The 25667-nt window shown below is 47.3% G+C and overlaps 1 protein-coding gene across 8 annotated transcripts in view; it reads left to right on the top strand.

The window, feature by feature from the left end:
• Positions 1–16041: 16041 nt before the first annotated feature.
• Positions 16042–25667, top strand: part of MIDEAS (mitotic deacetylase associated SANT domain protein) — a 66129-nt gene continuing 56503 nt past the window's right edge. For 7 of the 8 annotated variants that reach the window (XM_079769146.1, XM_079769144.1, XM_079769145.1 and 4 more), the window contains exon 1: positions 16045–16680. The gene's annotated coding sequence lies outside the window, so the exon portion shown is untranslated. Of the gene's footprint in view, positions 16681–25667 lie in introns of all 8 variants that reach the window. The other variant, XM_079769147.1, reaches the window with a different exon arrangement.

Here is a 25667-nt window from a genome sequence, read left to right as displayed (position 1 = left end):
TCACTTCATCCCACCCCAAAAGCAGGACCTTAGCGTTTTCTCTCCTCCCTACCTTACCCCTCCACTTGCACCCTGGCTTATTTAAAAAAAGACTTATCTCAAGTGTCTCTCAAGATTGCTTCTAAGGAGCCTCAGTTCAATGTGTCTGGTGCTGCTGGACTGTAGCGCGTAAGGCAGGAAGCATGAGACCAGAGAGGAAGCCTAGAGTCAGAGTAATGTGACCCTCATCTGCAGATTATTTTTCATGGTGGCAGCACTTACTTTTAATTTTTTTTTTTACTACTTCTAAGTTTGCAAGACTTGTTAAATAAGAAGATGAGATGCCCAGCTAAATTAGAATTTTATATAAACAATGAATATGTCTCATGGCAAATTTGAACATATTTATACTAAACATTATTTGTTATTTATTTAAAAATCAACCCTAACTCCTTCATAAGAGGTATTGTGTCCACCCATCAAGAGGTTCCTACTACCTTACCATCTCTCTTTTTGTGATGTTAGTGGCTGGTGATGATGATCATGGCCCACATTGATTATTTCCCTAGAGGTTATAAAATTATGATGTTCAAATTCTACCTTTTTTCCTCTTTCTTTCTTTCTTTCTTTCTTTCTTTCTTTCTTTCTTTCTTTCTAATCCTCACCTGCAAAATAAGGATATTTTTTCCCATTGATTTTTAAAGAGAAGGGGAGAGACAGAGAGAGAGAAACATTGATGTGAGAGAGATGCATTGATTGGTTGCCTCCCACTTGGTCCCGGGACTGGACTGGGGATTGAACTACAACTGAGGTACATGCCCTCGACCGGGAATTGAACCTGCGACCCTTTGGTCCTCTGGCTGACGCTCTAACCACTGAGAAAACTGGCCAGGGCTCCTCTTCATTTCTTAGCTGGAATATGTCTATAAGGAGAAACTGCCCCATCAACTATTTGGTTTGCATGGTCATTTTTATATAAGAAAAGTAGGATGCATCCAGAGTAATTAGTTCCCTGGCATCCTCGAAAGGTGACCAATGAGTTGTGTTCTTTCCCTTAAGTGTATCATCATGAACTCGGAGATTTTGACATGTGTATCTTTTGACCCATTGCTATTATTGTTCTTTCAGACACTCAAATTGTCCCACCTTTGGCCAGTGGGGGCCTCTGGCACTTGGCTTCCGAGTCCTTCCGATGCCACTCCAGTAGTGCTTTCTAGTGCACCAAGAGGTTCCAGATTCATCTTACACATTCCCAGCCCAGACCTGAACAAGACATTTCTCTTCGGAACCCCTTCAGTGGGAAATGATATTTGAAGACCAAACATCTCTGACTCCACTATTTAAAACTATCACAACCCGCTGTAACAAACACAGATTCACATGCTCCCTGAGATCCCCTTCCCCTGATCTGATGATGCAGGACTGAGAAGAATGGAGGAGGCCACTGGCATAAGCCAGGCCAGGTAGAAGCAGGGCCTGGATCGGGACAGGGAAATGGCACTGACTGAACTTATGAAGCAGGTTGACCTAGAGACCTCCCAATTCCAGACCAGGAGGCACAGGCCAGGGTGTATAATTTCTCAGGATCCAAATCTACCTGCTCAACAGCCTTTCTCCATCTCACCCTCACCCCAGGTAAACGCATGTACCAAAACATCATACCCTTTCCAAAAGCATAGAAAGCAGGATGCACACTGGGATCCTGGACACATGCCCAGCTGCTTCCAGGGTGGCCTGATCTGGGGACAAAGCCGAGAAAGCGCACAGGGTTTCCTTGTTCCCCCTACTGGGTTTAAGTGAATCTTGAACACACTCTTCTCGGCTACCCAAGGATTAGCCATGTGTTTCAGCAAGTGATTGAAAATCATTACTCGTCTCTTTTGGTTGAACCTCAAACGTTTGAAATGCACACAGCTTGGCAGGCTGGCCAGGGCAGCTGAGCTTTAAGGGGACATGTCCCAGCCATCTGTTGCCCTGCTTCATACCAGCCTCTGCCCTTCCCGCTGCTGAGGAGCGCTGGGCTTGACAAGCAAATGCAGGACAAAGACAACTGCAGCCTTGGCCTCAAACAGTTGCTCACGCTGTGTCTTGAAGGTGGGGGGGGGGGGGGGGGGAAGGGAAGTTATGGCATTGTTTTTAAGTGCTTTGCCTTGAGATACGGAGTTTTTCCTTCATCTTAGAGATCCAGCCAGTTTTAGGGACAGTGACAAAGGACATTCCTTGTGATTTCCCCTCCATCAGAGCAGCTCATACTGTGCTCAGCTACTCTGAGGTGATTCAGGCATGCAATGTGAAGATTAGAATTTCATTTTAAAATATTTAAGTATTTTTAAAGCTGCTATTAAACCCCGCGGCAGGACTCAGTGGTCGAGTGTCGACCTATGAACCAGAAGGTCACAGTTCGATTCCTGGTCAGGGCACATGCCGGGGCTGTGGGCTTGATCCCAGTGTGGGGCTTGCAGCCGATCAATGATTCTCTCATCACTGATGTTTCTATCTCTCTCTCTCCCTCTCCTTTCCTCTCTGAAATCAATAAAAATATATTTTTTAAAAGCTGCTATTAAAAAGTGTGTAGCCTAAAACTGTATGGATGCATTAAATAAACACTTCTACCCCAGGAGGTTTAAATTGCATCACCCTGGGGAAGACCGTCAATTTTATTATTATTTTTTATTATTAATAGACTTTATTTTTTTTCAGAAAAAATTTAGATTTGCAAAGAAATTGAGCAGATAGTACAGAATTCCCATATTACCCGCCCCCTTCCCAACACCCACTTTCCCCTATTTTTTTAAAAAAATATTTTATTGATTTTCCACAGAGAGGAAGGGAGAGGGACAGAGAGCCAGAAACATCGATGAGAGAGAAACATCGATCAGCCGCCTCCTGCACACCTCCCACTGGGGATGTGCCCGCAACCAAGGCACATGCCCTTGACCGGAATCGAACCTGGGACCCTTGAGTCCGCAGGCCGACGCTCTATCCACTGAGCCACACCGGTCAGGGCCCACTTTCCCCTATTAACATCGTTCCTGGATATGGTACATTTGCCACAACTGATGGATCTATATTGAGACATTATTAAAGTCCATAGTTTATTCAGATTTCTCTAGCTCTTACCTACTGGCCTTCTTTCTGTCCCAGGATCCCCTCCAAGGTACCACATTACATTAAGGTGTCTGGTCTTCCTGGGCTTCTCTTGGCTTTCCCAGACTTGCCTTGTTTTTGATGACTTTGTGAGTGCTGGTTGGGTATTTTCCTCTGCTTGCAATCCCTCTGTCAGGATTTATGTAGTGGGTTTGGGGAGGACGATCACAGAGGTAAAGTGCCATTCTCATCACATCATATCAACGGTCTGTGCTACAACATAATTTATAATTGTTGATGTTAATCTTTTTAAAAATATATTTTATTGATTTTTTTACAGAGAGGAAGGGAGAGGGATAGAGAGTTAGAAACATCAATGAGAGAGAAACATCGATCAGCTGCCCCCTGCACACCCCCTGCTGGGGATGTGCCTGCAACCCAGGTACATGCCCTTGACCGGAATCGAACCTGGGATCCTTCAGTCCTCAGGCCACGCTCGATCCACTGAGCCAAACCGGTTAGGGCTATTGATATTAATCTTGATCACCTGCCTGAAGTAGTGTTTTTCAGATTTCCCCATTGTAAACTTTTCTTTTTTAAAAAAAAATATATATATATAAGTGTGGACTCATAGGTATTTATTTTATACTTCGGGTTATAATCTAATACTACTTTGTTTCATTCCTCAAATTGTTCCAGCTTTGGCCATAGAGAGCTTTCTGTCGACTCCTGTGCCCCTGTGTCATACCCCCATCAATGTGGGGTTTTTGTGTAAACTCAGTTTTATGAGGACTTGGGCACAAGTTCCATCTGGCGTCTCTGAGACCGAGCTGGCACCGACAGTGGGTGTGTCGGCAAGAATCCGCGCTGCGCCAGCCTGGGCACGTCCGCTTATAAAGAGCAGAGCCATGAAGAACGGAGTCCTCCCCGCGCCAGGTCCGCCAGGCTCCACCGACACCTGGTCACCGTGACGATGGAGTGATGGCATGGTCGTGTTTGTTTAGTGCTTGCTGTAAGTTTTAGTTGTTTATTGCCTAACTTTTATGTTTATCAGGAAGATACAGAGCAGTTTGTTGGGTATTTTGATAATTACTCATTCAACTCAAACAAAAATTTCCAGTACTTTTCTTTCTAGATTTTAGATCGACTTAATTGAAGACTATTATAATCTCAAATTGTGAAGAAAAAAAAAAAGGCTATGAGTAGGAGTTAAGAACACAAACTCTGGCACAGGACTTCCTTGATTTAAATCCTTGACCTTGGGCAAATTACTCCACTCCCCTGTTCCTCAGTCTTCTCACCTGTAAGAGGGGAATGCTAATGGTAGACCTACTTCAAAGGTTTGTCCATTGAGTGACTAATATACATAAATTGATTAGAATAGGGCCTGACATATAGTGGGTGCTGTGTAATGGTGTCTATCATTATTATTTATAACTACCTGCTATGGTATGAGTGTTTGTATCCCCTCAAAATTATTAAGTTGAGACCCTAATCCCCAAGGTGGCATTAGGAGGGGGGGCCTTTGTGGGTGATTAGATCATAAGGGTAAAGCCCTGATGATTGGGATTAGTGCCTTTATAAAAGAGTATCCACAGATCTCTCTAGTTTCCTCTGTCATGTGAGGATCTATGAGAAGTCTGCAACTCCTAAGAGGACCCTCATCAGACAATGATCTTGGACTTCCAGTCTCTAGAACTATAAGAAATGAATTTCTGTTGTTTATAAGCTACAGCCTATGGTGTTTTGTTATAGCAGCATGAATGGACTAAGACACCATTCGTCTGTATGACCAGAATTTTCTCAGAACTCTGTGACCAAAACAAAATACAAAAACAAGTTGGATGCTAAGACTGACATAAGACTGTAAATCGGTCAGGGCTCCGATTTAAAAGTGCAACAGGAACCGGCTCTGGATGACTTAAGCATAAGAGGAATTTACAGAAAGCATGCTGGGTAGCCCACAGAATCTCTGGGAAGGCCAGAGAGCCAGGCTCGGGGCAGGAATGACAACAAAGGATGCTGGACAGCAGCCAAGAGCATGGCCCGAAGTGTGACACAGAGCTGTCTAGAGAGTCCTGCCCTGGCCTCAGAGCCCTGGGAAGCTTGTGCCACAACCAGGGCTGGGGCCTGAATGATGACCCTGCTGCTGCTGATACCCTGGAATCTGGACATGGCGCCCACAGCTGCTGCTGCCACCCGCACGGGAAAAGGCTCTTTGAGGCACTCTGTGGCCCCTGGTTCAGTCCAGGGCAGTGCACCTGATTGGCCAAACACAGATCATATGTCTAAGCTCTGCAGATGAAGGAGGCTGGGAAGCAAGTGTTTGGCCTTTTCAACCTCTACGGGGAGAGGTGAGCAGTGGGCTCTAAGTTCTCCTGAGACTCAGAGGGTGGAGTCTTCCCCACACCTGGGAAGGGATTCTGAGGCTGGGCACCCAAAATAGGGCAAATGTCATCCATCACCCCTACTTTCAGATTTTGTCCCATCATATTTGCATCATTGATGGGCTTCAAAAAAAACATCGCTCTGGTGTCCTTTATATTTTTTTCAAGTCAGAGGGATAGGTGACTAATTTCTGTGAATTCTAAGGGAGATAAAAGCTCTGCTGGCTGGGTTTGGGTCGGATTTCACGGAGGCTCTGACTCTGGGCATTAAAGGATGTTGCATCCCAAATTTTTGTAAGTGACAGTAGATGCTCCTGAAATTCATTAAATACAAATTCCTTTATTTTTTTATGTATTGATTTGAGAGAGATAAATGTGTTGTTCCACTTATTGATGCATTCATTGGTTACTTCTTGATGTGCCCTAATTGGGGATCGTATCCACAACCTTGGCATATTGGGACAATGTTCTAACCAACTGAGCTGCCCAGCCAGGGCTGCAAATTCTATTATTTTTAATTTTTTAAAAAATCTTTATTGTTGAGAGTATTACCTATGTCCCACCTTTCCCCCCATATGCCTCTTCTAGCCCCCACCCCCTACCCCAGGCCTTCACCATACAAATACTTTTAAAAGATACAAAACCGATTGTTGTTTTTATCATTTTGCATTTTGTGGATCAACAGATACTAAAATTACCATTGCCTCTGGAGTCTTTGAAATGTTTTGCTCTGAGAAGGAAGCCTTCACATTCGAATGTTGGAAACCCTGTGCATTGTCTAAGTGGAGAAATGGAGTCCCAGAGGTGAAATGACTTATGCAAGGTCACACAGCTGGTTTGGTGGCCAGCTCTGGGCCTCGTGCCCCAGTCCTTGGTGTTCCCTCTTGTCATGCTGCCAGCAGCTGGCCCAGGAGCAGGCCTGGCCATCCAGCCCACAGCCACTGCCTTCCTGACAGGAGACCCAAAGCTGCTTTTGAATACTGGCCTGTGGCCACTGCTGCTGCTTTACTAAGTCTTACGGTTTAGTGTGGGAAATCCTGAGTGGCTTTCTCTCCGCCTCAGGCTCCTCCCTGGAGAGAAGAAAAGAGCAAGCAGACAGTAGCCCCCACACTGGTGCTGGGCTTCACCTCTGGACTCCAGCCTCTGCTGGGCTCTACTCTGGCTCCTCCTGAGTGTGGCTAATCGCCTGCCTTAACCTTTGACTTGCTCCAGATCCTGATAAACAGATTCCCTGGTCCTGCAGTCACACCCTGGCTCCCAGCCATGAGGCTAGGTCAGATCCTACCGTCTGCTGCATGCACTCTAACAATGAAACAGCCTGTCTCCTTGTCTGGCCAGCCAGATCTGGACCCAGCCACCCTGAGGAAGCTCCTGGAAGCAGGGCTCATACCCTACCCTCCCTGGCATCCTCAGCACCCACCGTGGCCTAGCAAACGCGTGTTGAAGAGATGAATGGCCTGCTCTGTTTGGGTGCTGCCCACAGCTAGTCATAACATATGAGAGCAAAGGGAGGTGGAGGTGTTGAGAGGACAAACTGTGTAAAAGTTATTTTTCATCTACGCCACCTGGGGGTATTTATGTCTTGTATTGACACTAGTTATTTAGATCTGAAACCACAATGCCATAGACAAGATTTGGGCTGTGGCTTGCCCAGGTCAAAGCAGGGAAAACTGGTCTTAGGAATGCCAAGAGAACTTCAGGCAAAGTCAGCTTAGCTAAACCAGGGAGAAAGACATCCATCCATCCATCCATCTATCTACTGATTCATTCATTCGTTCATTCAATAAATATGTATTGAGTACCATATGTGTCCAGTTTTATGTTAGGCACCCAGAGATTCAATGGTGAATGAGACAGACTGTCTGCCCTCAAGATGTATAGAGTGAGGAAGACAAAGCAGGGAACTGGTATTGACAATAGATTATGAAGCATGTGGAAATAATAATAGCTAATATTTATTGAGTGCTCACTATATCCCAGACTCTGCATTAAGCTATTGACTATGCATTGTTTCAGGTTATCCTCACAGGAACCCATTAGTAGGTATTACTATTATTTCCATCTTACAGATGAGGAAATAGGGTGTGGATAGGTTAGTGACTTGCCCAAGGTCACACAGCTGGAATGAGTGGCATACCTACATTTTATTTTTTATTTATTTCTATTTTAAAAAAAATATATTTCTTTATTGATTTCAGAGAGGAAGGGAGAGGGAGAGAGAGATAGAAACATCCATGATAAGAGAGAATCACTGATCGGCGGCCTCCTGCACACCCCCTACAGGGGTTCGAGCCCGCAACCTGGGCATGTGCCCTTGGCCAGAATCGAACCTGGGACCTTTTAGTCCACAGGCCAACGCTCTATCCACTGAGCCAAGCCGGCCAGGACCATACCTACATTTTAAATTGAGATAGTTTTACTATAGGGCCAACGCTTCCCGTTCCTCCACTCTTGCTCTGTCTCATCACAATAGAGGAAAGCACAGGGTACTGTTGTAGCACATAAAAATACTCTGGACGTGAGAGGGCAGGGAAGACTCCCTTGAGGAGGTGACACATAAGCAGAGTCCAAAAAGAAAATAGGGAGGAAAAGGCATTCCAGATTGAGGGAACCACATGTACAGAGACTGGAAGCAAAAGGCCAGGGTGCATCAATTACTGTTGAGTGAACACTGACTGTTTGCCAAGGACATCTAGAAGCATTCAGAGACTGTAACCAGTGTCAACATCACTGGCTCATAGTGAATGGAGAGAAGACTGGAGAGAGAAGAGGCTAAAGGGTTTAGCAGGCACCAGTTCACAAAGGCCTTTAAAAGCCAGGCCAAAGGACAGTGGAGAGACGCTGAAGGGGAGTTTCACAATCAGATTGCACTTCAGAAAGCTCAGTTTTTAATTATGCTTTGGAGAAGGAATAGAGTCAAGGAAGACTGGAGGCCATTACGGTTGTCCAGTCGGGAGATGACGGTGGCCTGCAGAGGGGATTGGCAGTGGCAAGCGAGAAAAGTAGCCCAGGTTTGGTTACGTTGTTGCAGAGGAGGTCACCCTGAAATCGGAAGATTGGTGGAGACCAAGACACCTAGGTGAGCCTCAGTGGGTCAAGGGTCAGCACTGGTCCAATGTCAGGCAAAAGGCCAAAGTTTAACCAGGCAAGTGGATGCCAGAAGAAAAATCCAGCAAAAGGTGGTGGGGACTCAGCAACAGGAATAAGAGGCCAATGAAAGGACGTCAGCTCCTGGCAGGCTGGATGAGGAAAGAGAATTTTCCACGGGACAAGTAGAAATGGGGAGTCAATGGGAAGCCAGCACCAGGAACCAGGGTCCCGAGGCTATTCTGGACTGGCAGCGAGACAGGATGCTCATCTGCAAGACAGAGATGCAGAGTTCCTTCTGAGCGCCCCTTTCTGTGCCTGTAGCCAGATGGGCCCTATTTAATGGGGTCTGGCTTCAAGATTGGCGGGACAGGGCAATGTCGTGAAGGAAAAGAACAGTTTTGACCTCAGCCAGATTGAAGTTTGGACCTCATCTGGAGTCATTTACTAGTTTACGACTCCAGGCAAGTTACTTAATCTCTCCAAGCCTGAGCTCACTCATCTATAACAATATCTACTCCAGGGTTATTGAATGGGAATAACAGTACCTATTGCACAGGGTTACTATGAGGATATGGGGGTTAACATGTGAAAGGCCAGAGTAGGTGCTCAGTCAAGCCATCAACTGTTCCCCTTTATCAGAAGTCACTTACGTGCGAGGCCCTGGGCCGAGGGTTTCGGTGCCTTTACCTTCCCTAAGGGAGATATTATGATTCCCATTTTGTGGGCCAGGAAATAGGCTCAGAAAGATTAAGAAATCTGTCCAAAATCACATTGCCAGCAAAACGTGTTTTTCTCCAAAGTCCACCAGTGTTTTCCTGAACTTTGGTCTGCATTCTCTGTACAACTTTTTCTATATCAACTGACCACCTATACTATTCTTTGCCTAATATTTTATTAAAATTAGTCTCCATTTTTACCCGGGTCCGGGTGAGGCCGTGGGCCCCTGGATCCGGGTGAGCCTGGGTCCCGGGTCCGGGTGAGGCCGTGGGCCCCTGGATCCGGGTGAGCCTGGGTCCCGGGTCCGGGTGAGGCCGTGGGCCCCTGGATCCGGGTGAGCCTGGGTCCCGGGTCCGGGTGAGGCCGTGGGCCCCTGGATCCGGGTGAGCCTGGGTCCCGGGTCCGGGTGAGGCCGTGGGCCCCTGGATCCGGGTGAGCCTGGGTCCCGGGTCCGGGTGAGGCCGTGGGCCCCTGGATCCGGGTGAGCCTGGCCCCAGGTCCGGGTGAGGCTGTGGGCCCCTGGATCCGGGTGAAGCCGTGCCCCTGGATCCGGCCGAGACCAAACCAGAGGGAGTCGGACCTGCATTACCACCATTTGTCCACCATCCAGAGCTGAGGGGTCAGTGCCGACATGTACTCATAAGGAACTGGTGGACATTGATATTGGGTCTCAAAAGAACTGTTGGACCAGAAAGAAACTCACTACAGACTGATTCATTTGCCTGTCAGCATAACTATTATTGCTCGTCGCACATTCAATTCTTATAAGTATATCTCTAGTGACACATGATTTCGCTCATCTAGGGGAAATGATGAACAACATAGACTGATGAACAAGAACAGAACCAGAAACAAGGAGGCATCGATCGGACTATCGGGCCTCAGAGGGAGGATAGGGGAGGGTGGGGGGAGGGGGGAGAGATCAACCAAAGGTCTTGTGTGCATGCATATGAGCCTAACCAAAGCTTAAGTTCAACAGAGGGTTGGGGCATCCATGGGGAGGGGTGTGGGATGGGAATGGGGGGATGAGGACAAATATGTGACACCTTAATCAATAAAGAAATTAAAAAAAATAAATAAATAAAAAATAAAATAAAATTAGTCTCCATTTTTACTCTAATTCATTTGCTTTTAAAAAGAGCTTTATTGACATCTTAATTCACATAACATCCAACTCACCCATATAAAGCGAATTATTCAATGTTTTTTAGTATAGTCACAGAGTTGTGCAACCATTCCCACAATAAATTTTAGAACACTTTTGTAATAAACTTACTTTTAAAGGAAACTTTTTATTGTTCCCATAAATGGAAAACTTATATTATTTACCATAAATGGCAGTCAAAACAAAAATAAAAAAAGCAGCAACACCTAGGCAATGTTATTAAATGCTCTCTAGTTAGCACAGCCTGTGAGGTATCTGGGCTTGAGAATTTTCTCTTTGCCAAAAAGGGAGATTAGTAGGTGTTAAAGAACTGTTAAAGACACACTAGGGCCCTAGCCAGTTTTGCTCAGTAGTTAGAGCATCAGCCTTCCGGCCAAAGGGTTGCAGGTTCGATTCCAGGTCAAGAGCAGGTACCCTGATTGCAGGCTCAATCCCTGGTCCAGGTGCAGGAGGCAAGCAATCCATGTATCTCTCTCACATTGATGTTTCTCTCTCTCTCTAAAAATCAGTGGAAAAAATATCCTCTGGGGAGGAAAAAAAAAAAAAGACACATTAGCAGCAAACTGAGATGCTATTTTTAGCATAATCAGAAAAATAAAAAGAGAATTAAAAAGAAACTTACTTTTTCACTGTGCAATTTAATGCCACATCCTTGGACTCCCTAGAACCATCCTGTGTGAACATCCCACACTTGCCTCCTTAAGGTAAGGAAAGTAACTTGTCTAACGTCACACAGCTAGGTAGTGGCAGGTTGGGTCTGAAATCCAGGTTTCTAAACTTCTAATACTATGTTCTTTGCACTATACATCACAGTCCTCTCTGCAGTCATTAATTTAAATTGGTCAAATGCCTAATGTGTGTGCTAGACAGCCCTGTTAAAAATTCACGAAGCTTGCCGAAACCGGTTTGGCTCAGTGGATGGAGCGTCAGTCTGCGGACTGAAAGGTCCCAGGTTCGATTCCGGTCAAGGGCATGTATGTTGGTTGCGGGCACATCCCCGATGGGGGTGTGTGCAGGAAGCAGCTGATCGATGTTTCTCTCTCATCGATGTTTCTAGCTCTCTATCCCTCTCGCTTCCTCTCTGTAAAAAATCAATAAAATATATTTTAAAAAATTCACGAAGCCTACATTTATAGCTAGGAGGAACCTCAGAAATAATCTAATACAACTCATTTCGTTTTACATGTGAGAAAACGGATGAATTTGTTCACCAAAGCATGTTTAGAATTGCCTGTCAGTCAGTTGACTAGAACGTATAACCAATGATACAGTACAAACAGGCCAAAATTAATATGATCCTCCCCGGTCCTGGGCTTAAATTAACAAAATTCTTGATATCTCAGTGCTGACCTCGCTTCAGTCTTACTCTTTAATTTGATCCTTTGGTCTGTCACAACCTCTGATGAGTAGTTTGGAGGTTTTTACTTTCCTTGCAAACTTACAAGTTAGCCTGCCACAGTTTTATGGATGCTGGCAGAACGCACAAGGCTTCTGGGTCCGAAACAGAGGACTTCTTTAGCCACAGCAATAGCAGTAGCAAAAGTATGGACTTTTTCTTATGCTGGTTCCCTGATCCCCAATTCCCAAAGACGGTGCAAAGAGGGCCAGCTGATAGCTGAACACACGGTAAGACACATCACAAGAGAGGAATCCAAAGCTTAGGGAACCAGATCTTAAATGACAGACAGCAAGCACGCCTGTACTTTGCTGTGAGAAAGACACTATCTTACAAAGATAGCCAGGAACCAAGGGCAGTCAGTGACTGCTCACAGGGAGGCAGAAATATGACAGACCCATGGAGAACTGTCTCCCAACAACTGCTAAGTACATACATGGCAAGTGAGCTCACAGTCCTCTAGCTACACCAGAAGGCAAGGGATGGGCAAGTGGAAACACAGGTTGACTAGTCCCGTCCTTTGTATCTTGATTCTTATTGGTTTCAATTATGGAAAGAGTGTGTGGAGGCTTGCTTGTGGATTTTGACATGTATCTCACTTTTTGGATGCATGTAGCCCCAATTCACTGCCTTGACAGGATTTAGACAATTCAAATTATTCCTTTTGCATAGCTGTCAGAAACCTCCCGGAGCTCCATAACTCCACAGAAAGGAGAAGGGTATAGCCTTCCAAATGTTATTTTGCTTCCGGAGATAGGGCATGCTGGGAAAACCCATGCTGGCCATACCTCAGTCATGTCTGGGATGAACACCCATGTCTTGCATCATGTCCATCAATACCTGTAATAAATATGACAAGGTTTGCCAGTCACCAATCATTAAGATCCCTGACTTGGTTTAGTCTGTAATTTCAAACCAGGACTAATGAATGGGACACAAAATCAGGCTTTATTTGTTAAATGAGCTCCATCTCTGAAGGCAGCTAGTTTGTATCTATAACCAAGACCCAGAATTCAGGCCTCTAGCTGTCAGGTCTCTTTTGTTCCTCTGTCTGGAGGAGGATGAATTCCTAGGCTAAAGAAGACCTATGCAGTTCTGTACAGGAGCTTATAGATATTGCCAGAACCACACCACGACCTGGGATATGGTCCACAGAGAGATTCTGTGGCATTCTTTATCAGTCTTCAGCCTCTTTGCAGCCACATCAGATGGGAGTTAATAATGGGCTGGACTGAGGTACTTGGAGCCTAGAAGATGAGTCAGTGACCACACCCTCCAACTAGGGGCAAAGGGCAAAAATTATGTCAGGAAACCAGGCAAAACTCAACACTACAGGGCAAAGGCCATTCAAGTGGAATAGCCTGGAGAGTAATTCTAAAAGGGCTGGGAAGCCACAGATGGTCCAGCTAGTGTAGTAGGCTGCTGTAAGTATAAATATAATATAAATATAATTTAGAGCTGGCGATCCAAAGTGGTCCTTCCATCTCATTATCTTCTGGAGAACTCTATTTGGACTTAGGAAGTAGGAGGAGATAAGTAAGGGGTCTTTTTCCCTACCCAAGCAATGCACAAACAGCTTTTATACACAGTTCCTTGGAGCTGCTGTGAAGAGTTTTATTTCACGAAGATCCCCAAAGAGCTATAGCTGCTTATGGACTCTACATGCTGCTTCAGTGTATGGTCCCTTGTTGTGATCCCAGACAGTACTGCCCTCAGAAGAGGAGGGCTTCTTCTTCCCGTAAGAAGTCATGAGACCTAAAGTCATCTCAGGAATGTCTAGGAACTCAGTAACACCTCCTACATTCATGCTAAGACTGCCCTGGCCACTGGGCTTAACTGGTGGAGTATCAAAAGGTGGTGGATTCAATCCCCGGTCTCTCTCTCTCTTTTCAAACTTCCTCTCTCTACAAAAAAATAATAATATATTTTTTTTAATTTAAGTGGAGAATCTTTAAAAAACAACAACAACAAAACAAACTAAGAGTTGTCCCAGGACCAATATTTATTACTGATTGTGAAAAGACTTTCTCCCTGGTGCAGTGAGCTCAACCTTTGAGCTGTGCACACCAGTAAATGTTCGTCTGTCTCAAACAGGAAAAAGCAACCTGTGTAAGGTGATTGAACTCCAACCTGGATTCCAGGAATGCTGGGCAGACCCCTGGGTTTGTATGTTTCTGTTTATTGTGAAAAAAAAAAAAAAAGATTCATTTAGCCCGGCCAGTGTGACTCAGTGGTTGTGCATCAACCAATGAGCCAGGAGGTCACGGTTCGATTCCTGGTCAAGGCACATGCCCAGGTTGTGGGCTCAATCCCCAGTAGATGGCGTGCAGGAGGCAGCTAATCAATTATCTCTCATCATTGATGTTTCTATCCCTCTCTCCCTCTCCCTTCCCCTCTCTGAAATCAATTTAAAAAAAACCCACACACATAAAGATTCATTTATAAACTCTAGGTGGTTGGACAGCCTTGCCGGGGAACAGTGCTCACCAAAAAGCACAGAATTTCCATAGCAGCTTTTGTTTTACTTTTGTTAACCTTTTCCACACTTGGCCTCTACATGGTGGCAGGCAAGTACTACAGTTAGCAATTCTGAGAATAAACTCCAAGAAATGGTTTGTGAGTTGGATGGAGTTCACTCCTAAACCAGGTGACTGTATACAGATTGAACTTTCAAGGCACTGTCTTAGAGCTTCTAGCAGCCTGTCACTCTGGGAACCTCCCTGTGAGCTGGCATCCTGGGACTTTGTCTGGCCCACCCAGCCAGACTTCCTGTTCAGCTGTAATCTGAAAACTGGGCCTTCTCCTACTCCATGTAATACATGTATCTAATACACGATGTTTGGAAAATGCCACTGCATTAATTTTCTATGGCTACTGTAACAATTGACCACAAAATGGGTAGCTGAAAAATAAGCAGCTTTTTATTTTACAGGCTAAAATCAAGGTGTTGGTAGGACTGGATTTCTTTCTGGAGTCTCAATGACCCCTCCACACAGGCCAGCTAAGGAAGATAGTCATTGAGCACGTCTTTACATTTACTTACGTCTGATTGCCCCAATGTAATTCAGGAAGGGACTAAGGTAGACAGAATAACAGTCCTCCACAAAATGTCCCTGTCCTAATCCCCAGAACCTGTGACTATATTAGGTTACATGATAAAGGGGAATTAAGGTTAAGATAGACTTAAGGTTGCTAATGAGCTGATCTGAAAATAGATTATCCTGGATTTTCAGGGTGGACCAATGTAATCACAAAGATCCTTAACAGTGGAAGAGGGAGGCAGAAGATGAATCAGTCCGGGGGAGACATGTCTATGGAAGAATGATCCAGAGAGACGCAAGGCTTTGAAGTTGGAGAAAAGGGGTCATGAGCCAAGAAATGTGGGTGGCTCCTGGAAGCTGGGAAAGGCGAGGAAATGGATTCTCGTGTTGCTAGGAGAGCTCTATGAGTCCGCCTTTGTGGTTTCCCATTGGGTGTTAAGGCAGGCTTGCCGATCATTTCCCAGATGTCACTTCCCATCAGTTTCACATCCACCTTTCTGGACAAAGACTTCACTCAACTCTATGGTTTCCTGTACTGCAGTAAAAAAGATGAAGCCTTGCAACCTGGGGTTCTGTGATCTAGCCAATGTGCTAGTAGAAGCAGTATTTTTGAGGGGGTTGGAGGGGGGTAGGGAAGGGGGAGGAAGGAAAATTGTGGAGCCCTAAATGATGCTTTTGAGCCACCTTTAAAAAGGTCCCTGTTTTCCACAACAAGCTACAAGGAAGCTAATGTTTCTGTTATGAAAGCCCTCCACTGCAGTTTCAAATGTCTGGTGTTTGTTTTTGTTGTGTGTGTGTGTTTTTTTTTTAAAGCCACAGCAAAGGCTAACCCCGTTTTCTCTCCAGCTTTACTGGATCAGGAATGCTCCCCCAAAGACTGCTGCTTAACTACTTTGTTGCTGTTGATCAGAAATAGAAAGATGGCTTTTTGTTGTAGTTCAGAGGGGTGAGCAAGTTTATTTTGGGTAACGATAACTTTCAGAATGACTCTTGCCTGAAGCTCCTCTTCTCAGGACTCTGTCCTCCCCTCTGAGCTTTTGGCTGGTGATGAAACACGGAATGTATCAGGCCCCAAAGAGATCTTCGGTGTTGAGTGTAAAGGAAGAGGTGGAAATCCGCAGGGGAGGAAACCATTTTGCAGCCTCAATATTTGCAGCCGCTGAATAGCCCCCTGAAGTGTCGTAAATGGTAACCATCCTGCACGCTTAACACCATGGAAGTGACGACGGATCAGCGCGCAGACCTTTTGAGGAAATGTGGGGAGGAGACCCGTGTTTTTTAAGGTCCGGCTTAGGCATTATCTGGCACAACACAGAGCACGCTGCTCTCTGACATGACCTTCTAGCTAGGCAACACCAAACTGAAAAACTTTCTCTCCTTCCTCCCCCACTGCTTTGTTTGTGGGTTGGGTGTGTTTTCTCCTGGAACCTCGGCTCTCGGGGGCCCCTGAACCCCAACACCACCTTCCAGACCCGAGAACAGGCTCCACTGCACTTCTTCAGCGCAGACCCGACCCGGTTGGGGCCAGCCTTTCCCAGAGGGGTCCAGACTCGGCGGACGGCCGCCCGCTTCTCCCTGGAGCCGAGGGCGCGCAGCCAGGGAGACGGCACCCGAGGCCCTGAGCGCGCGGGCGGGCGGGCGGGCGGCTGCAGGGCCCGGCGCGCCACCGCGCGAGCTGCTGGGTCAAAGCCTGGGCCGCGCCGCCCGCTCGGCGAGGAAGTGACGACTGCGCCGTCCCGAGAGCAACAAAGTTTGATCTGCGGGCCGCCCTGTCCGCGCCCAGCGCCCCTCCGAGCCGCCCCGGGAACCGGCGCGCAGGTGAGCCGCGGTCTCGGCGCCCCTCCACCGCCGGGGCGCCGCCGGGGAGCTCGGAAACCGTCCGGGCGGGGGCTTGGCCGCGCGGGCGGGGAAGTGGTGGGCCCGCCGCTCAGGGCGCCGGGGTGCGGCGGGCGCTGCAGGGAGAGAGCTCGGCGGCCGGGGTGGGGGCCCGGGCTGCGCCCTGTGGTCGCTGGTTTGCCGCGGGACTTCAAACCGCCCTGGCCGAAGGCGGGCCGCTCCCGACGGTGCTGATCGGATAGGAGGGGGCGCAGGGAAGGGACTTACAGCGGCCTGCATCTGGGGCCCGTCCTCCGCCCCGCGCCCTCCAGCCCAACAGGCGGGGCCGTCGCTGCACCCCCCCAACCCCCTCCCCGCGTCTCCCCCTCCGCAGTGCTTTTCGGGGAAGCGTGCTGTTCCTCTTCTCGGCCCTCAGTGAGGTCGCAGGTGGGAAGTTAAAGGAACTTTCTCCCCACTTTTCTTTGCTCTGCCCTCCAATGAGGAAGAGCAGAGCAACTTAATAAAAGCTTGGGGAAAACAACCTTCCGCATTTCCCAAAAGCAAAGCCAGAATTGCCCCCCCAGCCCCCCTTCAAACAAATCCCACCCCTTCTCCTCCCCCACCACGTCCTGAACCTGACGGGAATCACTAAGGCCTAACACTTGGCAATTTAGCCGTAAAAACTGTCAGCACACCCACGTACATATGTGAGTGGTTTCTATATAAAACTCCAAAACCCGCTTCCCGTGGACTCCGTGGCATGTCGCTCTTTTCTGGTTTCTGAAACTGCTGGGACTGCAGGAATGTGCTGGGGAGCTTGGATGGTGGTTCCCGCCGCTCTCGGTAGCCTCGTGGCACAGGGTGTGTGTGTGTGTTTTTTTAAGAACAATTGAGAAGTGTATGACATCCCTGCAAAGTATTCCGGCGCTGGGACTGGCGGGCGGCTCCCGGGCATGTGTAACAGCGGCGGCGGGGACGCGTTGGGCTGTGCAGGAATGTACGTCCGTGCGGTGGAGACTCCGCACACGGGAGGGCTAGAGGTTGAATGGTGCAGTTCCTAGCAGCAGCTTCCTGCCGGCCTGTAATTACAGCGCGATTGCACAGTCAGGCATTGTTGGCGTGTATGTTTATACACAGGCTATTGTGCAAGACGTCAGTGGCGGGGAACAAAACGCAGATTTGCATTGCAAATGTCCAGGGCAGATCTGGGCATGAGTTGCAGTCACCGAGTTCTTTTTTGGTTTTTAACCTTAGCTAGGTGATTTATTTCCTGGCCTCTCCCTTAACCTTGGACAATTTGCCCACCGCTCCGTAAGTGTGGTGGACCCAGGAGGGCAGGATCCCTCCACTCCCCACCACCTTGGGCAGCCTGAAAACTATCCCAGGAGCTGTACCCTTATTTGTGTCTGTAGAAAATGTGGGATGACGTCAGCAGGAAAAGGAGATGGGAGATGGCTATCAACCTCCCTAAACGGGAAGGCAGTTTGAATTAGCAGAATTGCACGGTGGCTTGATTGGGGCCTAGTTACAAAAAGGACACGTCAGACGTGTGTGACCGAGCTGGCTGGTGAACTAGACTTTGAGCCCTGAAGTGTCGGCTGCAGAAACTTAGTTGGTGGATCCTAGTTCCTTTATTGTGTTCCAGGCAAAGGGAAAAGTGCTGGGGCTTTGAGACTCTGTGTCTGTGACAGTGTCCGGGGTGGGAGTGGAGGAGTCAGAGGAGTGACTCACGTTTTCTTCTGCAGAGGAGCCCCAGACCCACGGCCTGAGCAAGGCATGCAAAGGCATGCTGCACAGGCCAGGGTGGTGGGTCCTTGCACCCACCAAGCTGCCTGCTTGCAGGAAGGGAGCCAAGCCTGCAAGTGTGGACAGAAGGCAGCAGGTCCTCCTTGAGCCTCAGAGGTGGCTTACTGTAATAGAGGGGTTCAAAACAGTCATAAAGCATGTACATTGCCCAGCCCGTGTGGCTCAGTGGTTGAGCGTGGACCCATGAACCAGGAGGCCGCTGGTGGGATTCCCAGTCCGGGCACATGCTGGGATTGTGGGCTCCATCCCCTGTAGGGGCCTGCATAAGGCAGCTGATGGATGTTTCCATCTTCTAGCCTTCTCCCTTCATCTCTCTGAAACCAATAAAAACGTGTGTTTTTAAAAGCATGTACAGGTTGCATGCAGAGCCATTCACATTCCAAGTCTCAGCCCACTCTCTTCCTGTCCTCGGTGGGAGACTCTCGTGGGGGCAGCACCCAGCCCTGCTGAGGGTACTGTGTGGCTCAGTGGCATCACCCACCTCGCTGCTTAGAGTGGCAGGTACCAATGGCCCTGGCACCCCGGAGCCCCTCCGTGCCTGGCTTTCCCCCCAGCCAAGTAACTGAGTTTCACCTGGAAGGAAAATGCTTTTTTTGCAGCCTCCTGCCAGCTCTGTGTCATGAGCACAGTGACCTTTGGTCACACCAAAACATTAGGCACAATCCCGGGCAGGCACCTATGTGCTTCCAGAGACTTGAGGGAAAAAAACATGTGAAATTAGAACATTTCTGGGTATTCTGGGATGTACAGACACAATTCCACAAGGAAAGGAGGTTAAAAGTGAAAACACCACCACAGGAGGAGTTCCCATGAGTTGCACAACCCCCTGTTCTGGGTACATTTGGTTTTTTTACTGGACTTGACTGCCAAGGTCCTGGCTAGCTGTCTCACCTGACCAGGGCAGCTTTAGCCAGGGATTACTGGGGCCCAGCACTAGTTATGAGGAACAGGGGGTGGGAGCTGGCCCTTCTGACCCCAAAAGAAAGACAGCTTTGAGTTTGCAAACCTTTGTGTTCACGTGGAATCTGCAGAGACTAAACGTGCCCAGAGGCCCCCCAGGAGTTGGGGCAGGAGGGGGACCCTTTGCAAAGGCCAGAGAAAGAAGGAAGCAGACTCCCTGGAGTTATGGAGCCACGTGAAGGAGTTGCCTGCCCATATCTTCAGGCTCAACCTGGCCGGGTTTTGTGCATAACTCAGGCCCTGCCCCTCGGCTTGCTCAGCTTTGCTTCTGCATTCACAGAGCTCGCCCTGCAGGGGTTTAAGACTGGAAACATAATCCTGACTTCCTCTCCCACCTTACCTAAATGCTGATTTATGGCCTGAAGTTGCTACCCAGTTCGCGGCCCCTGAGCAGCCCTGACTGCTGCCTCGCTATGCACAATTAGGAACGACATTGGAAAAGCTCCGAATCAAAAACTTAACCTGTTTAAAAAACAATTTTATTGTTTTAAGAGGAAAAACTGTTGGAGGTAATTAGGGGGCTCAGCAACTCTGGCAGAAACCCCCAAGATGCCCCTGAGAGAGGCAGATGGAGAACACCTGCATTCACAGAGCTTGCCCTGCAGAGGTTTAAGACTGGAAACATGATGGTCTTAGAATGGAGGCCTTTTATTTATGTATATTTCTGTTCATCTGCCTCCTCCCAGCTGTTTCACTCCTTACGCCACAATGCAGTGTTTTGACATCACGATGAACCTCCAGAATAGGAGGCAGAACACCCCCAGCCAAAAGAGGGCATTCTAGATTCTGAAGAAAGCGCTGCTGTTTTCCAGACGCCTGGCGGTTCTGTCCTGTAAATTTGTTTCCTTCTTTAAAACGGCCCCCCTTCATTTTTGGTTCTCACTGAAGCATCTCTTTGTGAGACCCTTAAACCTTTTTTTTTTCCTCGTCTACATGACACAGGGCAATGCTTTACGACTTTCTGTCTCAAGTGCCACTTGAAATACACACAGGGCTTTGAATAAGCCTGGGATAAAGGGCCCCTCTGTAATCTCACTTAAAATGCCTGTTTGCAAGAGTCACCCTCCTGCTCAGCAACCTTCAGTGGCTCCCCACTGTCTGCATGGTGAGGCTCAAACTTCTAGGCTGGCCGTCGGGGCCTTCTACACAGGGGTCTGGCCTTCGCTGTTCTCCTGCCTGAACCTCCGCTCTGACCCAGTGACCCACTCTGTGTGTTTGTCCAAACTGCTGGTGGCAGCATTCCTACCTCCCAGGCCTCCCTGGAATCCTGGAATGTCTCTTCTTTCATCTCTTCCACTTGGCTCAGTCTTGCTCTCTCCGTGTAGTCCTCCCTCCTGTTCATGTTCACCTTCTCAAGAACTCCCCCGTCACACTCTGTGGGCCTCCCCCGGGGATTCCAGTAACATCCATGGGGGCCCCAATCTGAAGAAAATGCAAGGATTTTCAGCTTCTCTTGTGGGCCATGGCTCCAATCATACCCCGTATTCAGCTTTTTAATGTGCCTTTGGGCGGATCAGTATGATCACTCTTCAAGTACACTGAGAGGCCCTGTTTATATGTCTTTGTGCCCCAGGGCCTGGTGCTCCTCCACTCATAGCAAGTCCCCGTAAATGATGACAATAGTGATGCAAATGGCAATAGTGTCTGCTTGTGCACAGGCATGCACAGCCAAGCCAAGCACCAAGGACCATGGTTCCCAGTCTTTATTCTAAACGCTTACCCAGCGCTGCCTCCTTCTGTCTGTTAGTCTCTCTCTGGCGCCTCCTGGCTTTGCACCTCATATTCTGTTCCATTTCCAGCACCCCTTACTTCTGGGTGCCAGACAGTGTCTGTCCAGCTTCCGAATTGGCTCCTCTTTGTCCTGATTTTGGCCTGTCCTGTGCCCCATGCTGTCCTATGCCTGAGCACCGGCTCTCAGGGAAGAGCATTTGTTGCCTGGGTTGACCTGGCCTCCCAAGGGAACCAGACTGATAGAAGGAGTCAGGGACAACTCTCAGGTAAGACTTGTGAGCAAGGCAAAGAGAGATTTCTTGGTTGGCTGCAGGTTTCTTTTGCCCTAACAGGTATGGAACCTATAAAACTAGGCCAAATTCGTCCTCGCCAGGTAGCTCAGTTGGTTAAACCTTCAATCTTGATGTATCAGGAAGATGCTCTAACCGTTATAATCCCCGGTCAGGGCACATATAAGAATCAACCAATGAATGCATAAATAAATGAAACGGGAAAAAAACAATGTTTTTCTCTTTATCTCCCTTCCTCTAAAAATCAATCAATAAATAAAACATTTTTTAAAAAAATAAAGAAACCAAAACAAACAAACAAACAAAAAACTAGGCCAAACTATAAAACTGAGTCTTGGGGAGATCCTGGCTAAACCCTCACATTGGGCTTGACTAAGAATATTCTGTTGTCTCCACCAGTTCTCATGCTGTTAATCTCAACCTTGCCATGTAAACTAAATTCATTCTTTTTTAATTGAGATGTAATTCACATGTCATAAAATGCACCCTGTAAGCCAGATTTTTAAAAAAACTTTTGTTTTACTTAAAAATAAAATCTGGCTCTGGCCAGTGTGGCTCAGTTGGTTGGGAGTTGTTCCAAGCACCAAATGGTTGATGGTTCAATTCCCAGTTGGGGCACATGCCCGGGTTGCGGGCTCAGTCCCCATGAGGGTCGTGCATGAGGCAGCCGATTGATGTTTCCCTTTCTCTCTCCCTTTCCCTTCCACTCTATCTAAAAATCAATTAAAATATTAAATTAAAAAAAAATCTGATGAATTCTTTACTCCCTAGTTTTCTATTCAAAAAGTTCATACCTAGAATTCAAAATTTTAAAAACATAAATTATACAGTGTAAAGTAAGTCTGAAAAAGGATTTCAACATAGACAAGCGATTATTATACATGTATACAAACATATATAAATGCAATAGAATTAGAAAAATAAATATCTGCTTTAACTTTGAGGGGAGCAAGACCATCTTAAGACGCAAAGCAAAAGCCATAAGAAAATATTGATAAATTTAATAACGTAAAAATTTGAAAGAATAAATTTCCCATCTTCTTATGGTCCCCATATTTTCAAGTCTTCAGTGTCCTTGTCTTAAGCAACTACAATTTGTCATTTTTTAGTTATGCTTCCAGATGTAGCCTCTGCAGATAGAAGAAAATATGAATAAATAAACAGTGGCCTCTTATACACAGGATTCTGATGTCTGTGTTTTTCACGTAATGTATCTTGGAGATTGCTTTATGTCAATGCATATAGAGCTGCCTCAGTTTTTCCAATGGCTAAATTATTCTCCGCTGTATGAAAATGCCAGGATTTATTTAACTAGTCTCCTACTGAAGAGCATTTGTTTTTTTCCCAGTCTTTTGCTAATACACCCAATGTTGCAGTCAATATGTTGGATTCACTTTTAATGGAAGATTCTTGATGAACTGGGATTTACATAGAAAACTATTTTTGAAAAGTTATGCATAAACTGCGTTTAATAAACAATATTTTCTAGAATCTGCTGTTTCGGTAGACAAGCAGTTTTTAGAACTGAGTAGGACCTTTGGGACTGCTTTCATCCAGCCCCTGCTTTATGGTAATTGCAGTAACAGTGTCTCAGAGAATCGTGACATTAAGGATTTAAAGCTGGGAAGGGCTCCAGTGGTAACTCTCTCATTTTGAACTAAGGCTCAGAGAGGATAAGTGACTTCTCTGAGGTCACACAGCTGTTGAATGGAAGAGTCAGAGCACGAACTCCACATTCCATTCCCTGTTGCCATCTGCATTGATCACTTAGCCCCGTGGTCGGCAAACTCATTAGTCAACAGAGCCAAATATCAACAGTACAACGATTGAAATTTCTTTTGAAAGCCAAATTTTTTTAAACTTAAACTTCTTATAACGCCACTTCTTCAAAATAGACTCGTCCAGGCCGTGGTATTTTGTGGAAGAGCCACACTCAAGGGGCCAAAGAGCCACATGTGGCTCGCGAGCCCGTTTGCCGACCACGGGCTTTAGCCCATCGTAATCAACAGTTCCAGCATGTCTGTCTGTAAACCAAGGATTCCATCTCTTTAGTTTCCTTAAGGCAGTACACAAAGATTAAAAAAGAGGAAACTTAAAAATAAAAATGGGTGCAGGGGAGGGCTTTAAGGAGAAAGTGGGGTGCTTTTTTAATAGACTTCTTTTTTTTTTAATATATATTTTATTGATTTTTTTACAGAGAGGAAGGGAGAGGGATAGGAAGCTAGAAACATCGATGAGAGAGAAACATCGACCAGCTGCCTCCTGCACACCGCCTACCGGGGATGTGCCCGCAACCAAGGTACATGCCCTTAACCGGAATCGAACCTGGGACCTTTCAGTCCGCAGGCCGACGCTCTATCCACTGAGCCAAACCGGTTTTGGCTTTATAGACTTCTTACCATTATGTTATCTCATTGCAATCTTAGTTGATCCTAGTTGTTATCAACCTACATTGAGTTCCTAAAACCTCCTAACCAGCCTCAGTTGGCCAATAAAATTACTTGGTGTCTGTGTGCTTGGAACATGGGTTGTGCAACCCCGAGGAAGTGGAGGAACCCTCCCAGTGGTCTCGTGAGGGACCCAGGAGAAGGCCCAGGAGCACACGCTTGGCACCCCATGAATGGCCAGTCAACGTAGGGCCAACTGTCCTCACTGGGCATTTATGGAGCAGCTGCAGTGCTCTCAACACTATGCGTGGCACAATGAGGGGTGCAAAGTGGGGTCCTACCTGCTCCTTCCCCCCAGGAGACTGACAGTCCAGCTTCTGAGATAGGTTGTACCTAGAGGCAGAAGCAGACTCTGGGGTGGATCTGTCACCTAGGAGAATGGAATTTGGTGGAGTTGCATATTCTGGGGGATCAGGTTCTAAAATCAGCATGTGAGCTGAAAATTAAGAATCCTATATAATAAAAGGGTAATATGCAAATCGACCAAACAGCAGAACAACTGGTTGCTACGATGCTCACTGACCACCAGGGAGCAGACGCTCAATGCATAAGCTGCCCACAGCCCACAGGCCCCAATCGCCTGATTGGGGCCTGCCGGCCAACTTCTCAGTCCCTTCCCCCGGCCGGCAGGCTCCGATTGCCTGATGGGGAATGGGGAACCAGGGGTGGGTCGTGGCGCGGGGGGGGGGGGTGGTAGGGGGGACCGGACCGGCTGCCGACAGCCAGGGAAGATGGCCGTGAACACAGGCCAGGCCTAGGGACCTTACCGGTGCACACATTTCGTGCGCCGGGCCTCTAGTCTATATATATAAAAGCCTAAGCGACCAGCCGACCCTTCAACCAGTAGCTATGACATGCACTGACCACCAGGGGGCAGACGCTCAATGCACAGGCATGGAAACATGGAACAGATTGATGAACCTTAGAGGGAAGGAGAGAGGGGGAGGGTGGGAAGAGATTAACCAAAGATCTTCTATGCATACTAGAGACCCAGGGCAGCCTCTATCTCTGGCCTGCGGGGATTGGGCCAAAACCGGCTCTCCAACATCTCCCAAGGGGTCCTGGATTGCAGGAGAGTGCAGGCCAGGCCAAGGGACCCCACCGGTGCACCGGACCTCTAGTATAATAAAAATTAACCTTGGAAGTCCATTAGGAGAGTACCAGGTAGGTGGCAGACATACTGGCTCTTGATACTTCATCTTAGCCTGATCCTCCAGTTCTGGGAGAATTTACCCTTCCTAAGGTTGGGCACCGGATGAAGTGGTTGGCTTGAATTTGGGAGCTATGGAATATTAAACATGTGTGTGTTTAAATCCTGCAGTCCATTCAGCATGCTGAGATGCTTGTAGGCATCTGCTATCCTTGAGGCAGCAGGTTCAAGGCTCTTAGCCCATGCTCACCCTGAATAGATGGTGGGTTTATAAGTTAGGGAATAATCAGATGAGGTTAAGCAAGAAAGGCTCTTAGAACAGGTGAGCAGGAGATCCATGGAGTTAGTTTTATTTTATTTTTGTTTATTTAAATTTGTTTTTTTTATTGATTTCAGAGAAGAAGGGAGAGAGAGAGAGAGAGAGAGAGAGAGAGAGAGAGAGAGAGAGAGAGAAAGAAACATCAGTGATGAGAGAGAATCATTGATTGGCTGCCTCCTGCACGCCTCCCACTGTGTGTGTGTGTGTGGTGGGGGCGGATCAAGCCCGCAACCCAGGCATGTGCCCTTGGCTGGAATTGAACCTGGGACCCTTTAGATTGCAGACCG

This window comes from Cnephaeus nilssonii (assembly GCF_951640355.1).
Source record: "Cnephaeus nilssonii genome assembly, chromosome: 4".
Lineage (NCBI taxonomy): Eukaryota > Metazoa > Chordata > Mammalia > Chiroptera > Vespertilionidae > Cnephaeus > Cnephaeus nilssonii.
Note: the sequence above shows the minus strand (reverse complement) of the source record. Positions and strands in the feature narration are given on the sequence as shown.